Source organism: Mustela putorius, unplaced genomic scaffold (genome assembly GCF_011764305.1).
Source record: "Mustela putorius furo isolate JIRA1106 unplaced genomic scaffold, ASM1176430v1.1 tig00000450_pilon_pilon_pilon, whole genome shotgun sequence".
In the NCBI taxonomy this organism is placed as follows: Eukaryota; Metazoa; Chordata; class Mammalia; order Carnivora; family Mustelidae; genus Mustela; species Mustela putorius.
This window is the reverse complement of record NW_025421385.1, coordinates 7865700-7875976: the sequence shown is the minus strand read 5'-3', so window position 1 is coordinate 7875976 and position 10277 is coordinate 7865700. Positions and strand designations below refer to the sequence as shown.

Sequence of the window (10277 nt, the reverse complement as noted above, 5' to 3'; positions counted from 1 at the left end):
TCCTTGGACTTCTAATGTGCCAATGACAAAGGCCAGACTTACTGTGAATGCCCTTTTCTTTTTCTTCCTCTTTTTTCCTACTCATATTTTATTAGATGGTTCCTAAATCAAAGCAGTAGGAATACAGGTTATAGGCTAACTATAAGGCTGATGGGAAAGAAGCGTCCAAGTTACTTCACATCAATCTAATTCAATAGCATGTGCTATTTAAAATAGTCTAATGCAAGTAACATTCAGCATACTTTGATATCTCTTTTGAAATTGTAGGTTAAAGTTGGGTGGATATTGATACTGAGGACTGGGCTAGACCTAACTCAGGTGTTCAATAAATAGTTACTGCTTACAGTTTCATCAAGGTTTGGGGGACTATTGGCTAGCGCCATTAGATTTGTTACTACTACTCTTTCTCCTGTATTTTCTGTGAATGGGAGATTATCCCGCTGTTACGGATTTTAAATTTGTTCATTTGGTTTAGATGGTGACCACCAGATGACTCCACTATACAAGTGTATTCTCTTTACAATTAGATAAATAATCTGAGAAATTATATTTTGGTTCCAAATGTATACTTTCGTTTTCCAGCAATCTGTTATCTTAAGGTTTTATTTTTAAAAGATTTTATTTATTTATTTGACAGACAGAGATCACAGGAAGGCAGAGAGAGAGAGAGAGAAGAGGAAGCAGGCTCCCTGCTGAGCAGAGAACCCAATGCAGGGCTCGATTCCAGAACCCTGGGATCATGACCTGAGCCAAAGGCAGAGGCTTTAACCCACTGAGCCACCCAGGCGCCCCTGTCATCTAAAGGTTTTAAAGTCTATTGATGACTCTTGCCTGAATCAATTATTTCTTTAGATTTGTATACTAGTTATTCTCTAATTTCATTATTTATTCTATCTTTATTTGCTAGCACCCTATTGTGAGGAAGGGGTTTTCCTCATCAACCAGGAGTGAACCATAATTGTTTTCTTTAAAAAAAAAAAAAAAAAAAAAAGGTAGGGCAAATACTACGTTCCCTTTAATTGTTCATTTTCAGAGCAAATCGTCCTCCATCCCCCTCATCAAGTGTTACTCTAGGGTCATAGATTTTTATCTATTCAGTATTTACAATTAATTGTTGCCATTTTCCTTTTGATGTAAAAATTGCCCTGAATACATACATATGAGGATTAATTTATATGAAGTATATGTATGTAATAAATATATATAACTTATATGAGGTAAAACTGACATTAAGTGTGTCCATTTTAGTGATGCAGTGTGATGAATGTTGACATATATATCTATATATCTATATTACATATCTATAAAGCCTGTGTAAGCATCACCTTAATCATGATATAGAATATTTCCATAACCCCCCAAAGTTCCCCATTTTCCTTTCTAGTTGATTCATGCTCCTCCCCCTCACCCTCAGCCAAGCATGGATTTGACTTCAGTCCCTATAGATCAGTTTTGCCTGTTCTTCTGAGTCTGGTTTGACATATCTTTATCAGCCTAAGCACTTCCTCTGCATTCAGGCACAAAATGTCTGACTCATCCTGTACTTTCTTTGCCCCACTGTGGAATCAGCCAATTCTCCAAAAAGAGTTTTGGATCTATTTAGTGAGAAATGGAATTTAGAAACCATGATCTGGAGGGCAAGTGTGTTCATGGTTCCTGAAGGTGACCAACCATCTTGGTTTGCCTCTGACAGTTCCAGTTTTAACATTGAAAATGCAGCATCCTGGAAAATCCCTTGGGACAGTTTGTTAACCTAGTGCTTCTTGGCCTTTTCAGTGCACAGAAATAGGAAATGTACTTTTAGAATCATGTACTCGAATTGATACCTATAATTTAAGTGTATGACAGGCTTTTTATGAAATTCCTTGATTTATATTTGTACCTCATTTTCTCTTCTGCTTAAAAGTTATACATTACAATAATACTCCCATTATCCTATAATACATATAGTTTCAAAACCACAGCAACAGTATTGCCCTTAATTGTAAACCACTTAGAGAAGCTTAAGATTCCTTTATTGTTCTTTTTCATCCTTAGAACATATCCCACCACAGATGTTGCGGGGGTACTATGTTCAAAAACCCTGGAGGAATATTTCTTTTCTCTGGGTATAAACATTAATTATGTTACCAATTTGACTTAAAATTAAGTTTGTTTCAATTTGCTTTCAATGCTGGGTTTACTTTGTTTCCTTTTTTATTTACTTTTTGGCTATGTAAAACTTTAGACGTTCAAAATCAGATGTCTGGCTTCTACTCCTTTCCCCTGCACTTTTCCACAATCCCCTGTAGGTAACCATTTTTGTTTCTAGGATATCCTTCCAAATATCTTTTATTGTTTTTTTCAACATTTTATATTTGGAAAGAGAGAGAAGGCAGTGGCATGGGCAAGAGTGGGGGGGGGGTTGGGCAAAGGAGAAGCAGATTCCCCGATGAGCAGGGAGTCCAATGCAGGACTCTATCCCAGGACCCTGGGATCATGATCTGAGCTGAAGGCAGATGCTTAACCTACTAAGCCACCAAGACTCCCTATCTTTACAATTTTTCTTATAACCTGGGACTCATTCCAAAGCAACTCATTCTTTTTTTATGGCTACATTGTACTCCACTGCATGGTTTTATCATGCCCAACCACTTCCTTATTAAAGGACATTCGCCTTATTTCCAAACTTTTGTTGTGACAAATGACACTGCAACAAGTAACCGTGCCTATATTTGTTTCTGTCTGTGGAGGTGTATTTTCAGAATACGATTAGGGTTAGAAGTAGAATTGCAAGATATAAGAATAGACGCAAATGTCATATTGGTGCTCAATAGAGCTTGAATCATTTTCCCGTTGCCACCAAGAAATTTATGAGCACCGTTGCAGTAATTTATGAGCACTGTTGCACTGTTGCAATTTCAAAGTGCAATAATTTATGAGCACTGTTGCACTGTTGCAATTTCAAAGTGTACTTCCATTATAAGTGAGGACAAACAGCTAAGGACCACTGCTATTCTTTTCTGTGAATTGTCTGTTCACGTTCTTGCCCAAAAGTTCTCTCTGGATTTTTGATTTTTCACTTTTCAAGACTTCCTGTGCGGCAAGTTGCAAGTATTTTCTCCAAACCGATCTGATTTACTGGGAATATACCACGAACCCTTTGACCATCAGGAGAACACTTTAATCTTATCTTTACAAATCACCTCATTTCAGGGCAGTTCCTTTAGCGATAAACACTTTCAGAAAAGCCGGGTAAGGAAACATCAGTCAAGAGTGACCCGACCCCCTGTAGTAAGAGTTAAGAGATTGTTTCACGTTTAGCAGGTAGTTCTTACGCAATGGTCCGGGTGACACCAAGTCTCGCGTAAGGGAGCATGTTCAAATTACAAAACGTATCCCATAAGGTTCATTAACAACTCACTGGGTTCGCCTTCCCCGCGTTTCTGAGTTTGCAAGGTGCCCCTGGAGCTGTTGACAGAGGCACAACTCCCATCTGCTAAACAGTAGCTCCTCCGTTTAGCCTCGGAATGTCAAGTTGGGGATGAATCAAGAAGCCGGGAGCCTGCGTTTCAGAAGCTAGAACACTGGTTTCTAACTTCCCAAACAGCAAGACTATGCGGAGCCCGAACTGACCCTACTCCCCGCCCAGCGCCCAGATCCTGAGGTTGCACCTGGCCCGCCAGCGCGCGGAAGCATCACCGATGGACGCTGCACCACAAAGCGGCCAATCACGCGCCGCCTGGCCCAGATTCCTCCGCCGGAGGCTGCGCCGCAGCCGCAGGTGGCCGGGCGAGCGCTTTCAACCCGCGCCGCCAATCGCGACCCCCGCCGCCCTTCCCGTGATGCCCCGCGGCTGACCTCTGACCTCGTCGCCCACCCCTCCTCTCGGTCCGCTTCTCCCCCCGCCCCCGCCGAATTTGCAGGGCTCGGGATCTGCGGGGCGTGCCACCCAAGCGCAACTCCTCCCTTAGGGCCTGGAGGCTCCGGGCGGGTGTCGTCCCTTCGCTTTTCCTCCCTGCGGCGGGGCGCCGTGACGGACTGGTGGCTGCGGCCGCGTCCGGGAGGCGACTCAGTGAGTGGGCCGGACGCGAACATGGCGGGGCGGCGACGAGGGCGGGCGACGGCTGCGGCGCGTTGGGGCCGGGCGGTGCCGCGGGCGGCGCGGGGCGGGGCGGGGCGGGGCGGCGGGAGGAGCGGGAAGGGGGTGGGGCGTCGGGGCCTCGCGTCCTCCCTCAGCGCCATTTTGTGGCAGCGAGACCCGCAAATAAAGGGGAGCGCCGGGGCTGCGGCGGGAGGAGGAGCGCGGGGGCTGGGGGTAGTGCGGTCTGGAGGTCCGGCTGGCGAGCGGGCAGCGCGGCCTTGGCCTATGTGACTGGGCGGCGCCGGCGCGGCCTCCGTCTGGAGAGGTAGGTGCGGGCCGCCGGCGGGAGCGGCCGCGAGGACCTCGGGGTCCCTAGGGCTGAGGCGCGGTCTGCCGGGGAAGGGGCGGGCAGAGCTCCCAGGGCGAGTCGGGGCTGCCGGGCCCGCAGGCCTCCCGTTAGCCGCATCCCTTCCCGCCTGTGGGGACACTTCCGCCGCCCCGAGGCCATTTTGCCTCCATCCTCCGTCCTGGGGGCGAGGTGGGCGCTCCCGCGGGCCGGCCCTCCCGGGAGGCCGCCCCCTCGGCGCGCGTCGTGTCCCGCCTCTCTGTGGCCCCCTCCCGGCTCTGCTCTGGATCCCGAGGGTTGGCGGCACCAGCGAGTTGAGCAGGGGAAGGAGAGCCGTGTTCGCTGACCAGTTTGCCCGTCGCGCAGTAGGTTATTGCTGCGGCTGCATCCTCCTGAAGACTTCCATTTTTCGGTGATGGCAGACGTTCAGTGAAGAAAGAATCCTTTATTAACTCAGTAGAGCGGGGGTTTCGTGCCGTTTTAAAGTCTCGTATTGGGTCCCTTTAAGGCTGTTACTTGATTTTTGAAAAACCGTATTTCCTTAGTCCGTAGAGGACACAGTGGAAAAGTCCAAGTTCTTGTTTTGATGAAGTCAGTTGGATCTCAGAGGACTGTGTTACAATCCTCAATGACTGTTTCGAAAGTAAAGAGACGGTTCTTTTGCCCTGAGAAGAGTATTTCCGTGAGTGGGTTTATAGTCGTGAGTTCTCCCGTCCAGTTTTCTAGCTCTTAGAATTTAGTTAATTCTGTTACTGAGGAAGGTAGGTAGTGGAAGTCACGAGTCTGTCACGAGTTCTCGTTTTTTAATTTTTAAGTTCTGACCATTTAAGTTTTTTATGGTAGGGGCAGTTGTCGTCATTCATGCCCCCACTAAGGAAAAAAACGATGTGGGATAATCTTTTCAAGATAACCTAAATTTTATTTAATACTGCCGTTCCGTAGCACCTGATGAGGCAAGTCGGGGAAAGAAATTGCAGTCCGCCAGGTGGCAGGAGATAAGGATGAAGTTAATTTTAAGGGTTTGGGTGGGTGTATTTGCGGAGGTCTTCAGAGCTTACCTTGTGTTACACAGATAGCTATAGCCAAGCGGTCAGTATTTGCACTTCTCAGTGGCGGAACTTAAGAATGAATTTCCAAGTCCCAAAGGAGGAAAGTAGTAATAAAAGTGTGTCCCAGGCACTACTGGTCAGCTCATCAGATCTTAGTTTTCCTGATTCAATTTTTGGTCATGCCTGCTCCATATTTTTCTGTGTTAGAAATGAGTTGGTTTGTATGATATAGAAAATCTGTAGTAGCTCTACAGTGTGGAAACAAGAGGTGTAATAATTATATTTGTACAGGATGTTACAGCTTTCAAAGACCATGTGTTCTTGTATGTATGTAGTATAGAATCCCCTTGAAAATATCCTGTACTTGGTGGTCTTTGCATTTTCATATAATTGTATGTTATCTTGCTCTTTAAAAAAAAGTAGTTTACTCTTAAAATTAAGTTGATGGGTGTTTTACCAAAACTAGACCGAGGTAGTGTTTGGTTTTATGCTCATTTTTATTTTTTAAATTATTTCCTACATTTTTGCCTCTAAATGTTTTCTGATATTCAGCCTCTCAGAACAACTTTTCAGTATTCCCATAACCGTATATCCCATTGGATATTAAGCTGGTTGATCAGGCTAGAACTGGGCGTTACAAATAAATATTCTTTAGTTTTAATTTTTTTTAACGCACATTAAAATTATCTTTTGATGTTGATATTTTATTTGCAAAATCCTTTGTAAAACATTTTTATGGCTCTTGAGAGTTGAGATTTGCAGCACTTTGTAAGACAGGCAAAATTGGTACCCTACCACCCAGGGGTTGGAGACCGCAGCCCAGAGTTAAGTGACTTGCTGAAGATCTATTGACTAATAATAAGAGTTGGGAAAAGGTGGGCATCTGATTCCTAACCAGAGCCAAGGCTGTATGCTGTCAGATTATTTTCTTGAGTTTACTTAAAATTACTTTCAGTGAGGTACATGCTTTCTCAAAATATGTTGGCTGGTGTTCATCTCTCTAAGAGAGAACTGAGTTGCATAACTTAGGTCATTATGCTAAGAGCCATGGAAGTACTGGGATCTGGGATGCTAGGCACCTAGCCAACCAAAACCAAACTCTCCATCATAAAGTATTTCTCAGTGTCAAAAGCATCAAGAGTACATGGTGATTCTGAGATCTGAATTTCAGAGATTATCTGAATGTGAATAACTGAAACCTTTAAATAATTTTAAGACCATGTTTTAACCAGTCTTAAACCTCCTAAAAGGTAGCCAAATTGGCCAATTTTAAGTTCTTTTCTCTTTTGCTTTTCTGTTTTTTGGTTAAGCTTATTCATTATTGAGAATGAGAGAGTAGAAGAGTAATCCATCTCTATCAGTTACCAACTTTAGAGAGGTGCTGTGTTTGGGGTCCTAACGGCCAATTTATTAATGGTGTTTTGACCAGGGTTAATCATTTAGTGACTCATAATCATTTTCATCATCTGGAAAATGGAGGCTAACTTCGACTTTGAAAAGTTGTGATTATTTAGTGTGTGACTCATAGTAATGAGTGTATATTCATCCCCCCCCTTTCAAGATTCAGGATTCAACTCAATATTTTATTCAGTTTTTCTATTATTTTCTTTCTTTTTTAAAAAATGTTATTTATTTGACAGATCACAAGTAGGCAGAAAGGCAGGCAGAGAGAGAGCGGGAAACAGGGGGGCGTGATCCCAGGACCCTGAGATCAGGACCTGAGCCAAAGGCAGAGGCTTTAACCCACTGAGCCACCCAGGCGCCCCTCTTTTTTCTTTTTTAAGACTTTATTTATTTATTTGACAGAGAGAGACACAGGGAGAGAGGGAACACAGCAAAGGGAGTGGGAAGAGGGAGAAGCAGGCTACCCGCAGAGCAGGTAGATGCTTAGCGACTGAGCCACCCTGGGGCCCTTAGTTATTTGATTTTTCTAATACAAAAATAGATCTGAGAATCTGGGATGTTCACTGTCTTCATGAATCTGGAATTGATTTTAGATGATTATTGTGCTTTCAGTTGTAATTTAAAGGTTGCCTTGGAGTGCCTGTGGTGGCTCAGTGGGTTAAGCCTCTCCCTTTGGCTCAGGTCATGATCTCAGGGTCCTGGGGTTGAGCCCCGTGTTGGGGCTCCTTCCCCCATCTCAGTGCCTGCCTCTCTGCCTACTTGTGATATCTCTCTCTCTCTCAAATAAATAAATAAAATCTTCAAAAAGAGTAAAACAAAAAAAAGTTGCCTTGGGGAATAATTTTCTTAGTATACTCATGCAATGTGAAAATCAAATTTGAGAACCAAGTTCTATTTTGACTAAATAGTTGAGTGTTGATACTTTTAAATTTAAACCTGTTCTAATTTGCCTTTTGCCAAGCTGTTTATTTAACTCTTACAGCATATACGGGCTCTGAAGGAGAGATTGACTTTGAGTGGAGGAATTTTTCAAAATGCTTAACTTTTGAATTCCCATGTCACATATTCTATAACATGTGAAATGACATGACTCAGAGTCAACGTGAATGTAAACCTTTATGCAAAAACTGCATTTATCTTTGACATATGTCACAAATCAATAAATTTATTTTTATAAAGAAAATATATATATTCTCAGAATGATATGTAATTGAAGTTTGTCCACTATCAAACTTTTTAGAAGAGAATATAAACCAATGTTTGTTTAGAGTTTTAAAAATTCGAGCTTGGGACACCTGGGTGGCTCAGTGGGTTAAGCTGCTGCCTTCAGCTTGGATCATGATCCTGGGGTCCTGGGATCGAGTCCCACATCGGGCTCCTTGCTAAGCGGGGAGCCTGCTTTTCTCTCTGCCTTTGCCTGCCACTCTGCTTGCTTGTGCGTGCTGGCTCGCTCACTCTGACAAATAAATAAAATCTTTAAAAAATAAAAAAATAATAAAAAAAATAAAAACTCGAGCTCACCAAGAATTCTGCAGTGGGACTTAGAAACAAAGACAAGAGCAGGCAGGTCTTGATCCCTGGAGTCCAGGGATCAAGCTCTACATCAGGCTCCCTGGTCACCAGGGAGTGTGTTTCTCCCTTTTCTACTTTCCCAGTCTCTTGCTCGCGCGCGTGCTCGCTCTCTCTCTCTCTCAAATAAATGGATCATTAAAAAAAAAAAAAATAGACAGGAGCAACAGGTCTTCATTGTTCTGTCAGCTTTTGAATTCTCCCTTCAGTTTTTTCAAGAAGTAGTAATTGAGAGTCTTTGTTTATTGATGGGGAGAAGGAAATAATTGCTTATTTTGTGCTAGCCATCATGCTAAAGATTAATGTTTATCTTTAGAAGAAGCTCAGTCATTTTGAGCCTTGGTGGTGATACTCCTTTTGGGGAAGGGGAAACTGAGGCTCGGGTTTTGAGGCTTTTTTTGTTTTTAAAGTATGCCACCCTCTTATAGAAAAGCAGGATTACTAGAACTTCTTTCCTGTGTTTCCTAGTCCTTTCAATGCCTTTTAAAAAAAGTCTTACTTGTTGTTAATTAGGCTTGCAATTAATTTTATTTTAATGGAATAACCTGAATATGTATTAAGAAAAGAATGAACAAATAAACCTAGGCAAAATGTCATGTTATAGAAGCATTTACTAGTTTATAACTGGAATTTATATTGCTTAGGTTTTATAACTAAAATTTTGAGTAGCTATAGTGCCCATTAACTAGTTAACAGGTAGTATAGTGGAAAATTTAACTATTTATACAGCATTCTTACCACAGTATTTGTTATATTAGGTTTCACATTTATTCTCAAAATTTTACAGAATGTCATCTTGTTTATTTTGGGGGGAAAATTAGATTGACTTATTTAGCTTACTGTTATGATTTCAGTAGTAACTGAAGCAAATTCGTTTGTTCATATTTCCATTCAGCATATGTTTGAGTGCCTACTGTGTACTGTGGCATCGGCAGTGAATGAAAGAGCTCTCATGGAGCTAATTTTATAATTGGGAGAAGCAGATATGTAAAATATCAGATCATTATAAGAATCTATGCAGAAAAATAAAGCATGATGTGAAGGGATAGCAGAGGATTGGCATGCACTATTTTGAGTGAGATAGGGAGCTTACTTTAAGAAGGATTTAATCAGATTAGTGGCATGTATAGGTACACATATACTAATTAAATTGGCTAAAAGTTCCAATGGCTAGAATCCACGTTTACCTAGTATATTTAGCTCAGACAAGTGGGGTATTCCAAGGAAATGCCGAGCTTGATAGCTGGGTTCCAGTAGGTTGCAGTCAAGTAGAGTGAATGTACTTTAGACATACTATAACAGAAGTAGATCTCTGTGGGGATAAACAAGGTGAAGGCTTGTTTCCCAAATGATTGTAATCACTGGTGTCATGTTAGGATAGTCACTAAGTAGCTATCCATTATTTCCAACAGAGAATATAAACTGGGCAATAAGAAGTCTAAAGTAAACAGAGACCCATTTAAAGGAAAAAAAAATAGAAAAATATACAGACCTTAAGTTGTGGAAATATGGTTATGTCTTCATAAATATTGGTCAGAGGCTTGATCAGCTTCATTAGCTCAGAAGAAAATGACATACTCAGGTTTTTGATGGCTGCAACCAGTGATAAGATTATTAAAGATAGAATAAGCCAGTGATATATGATCAATTTATGTTTTTTTCCCCCTAAAATGTACAGTATATCTAGTCTGAAAATGAGGTTTTAGTGGCAGTATATGGTTGGAATTTCTGATTTACAGAGTTGGGACAGTATTAGCATAAAAAATGGTATCAGAAGATTGTCTTCTTGGGGCGCCTGGGTGGCTCAGTGGGTTAAAGCCTCTGCCTTCGGCTCAGGTCATGATCT

General features: G+C 42.2%; 1 protein-coding gene across 3 annotated transcripts in view; it reads left to right on the top strand.

Moving 5' to 3' along the window:
* The first annotated feature begins 3730 nt into the window (after positions 1-3730).
* The window catches only part of LOC101678331 (WT1 associated protein), a 28604-nt gene continuing 22057 nt past the window's right edge, over positions 3731-10277 (top strand). The window contains exon 1 of one of the 3 annotated variants that reach the window (XM_004770859.3): positions 3731-4054. The gene's annotated coding sequence lies outside the window, so the exon portion shown is untranslated. Of the gene's footprint in view, positions 4055-4179; positions 4389-10277 lie in introns of those variants that run through there. The other 2 variants (XM_004770858.3, XM_013044961.2) reach the window with 2 other exon arrangements.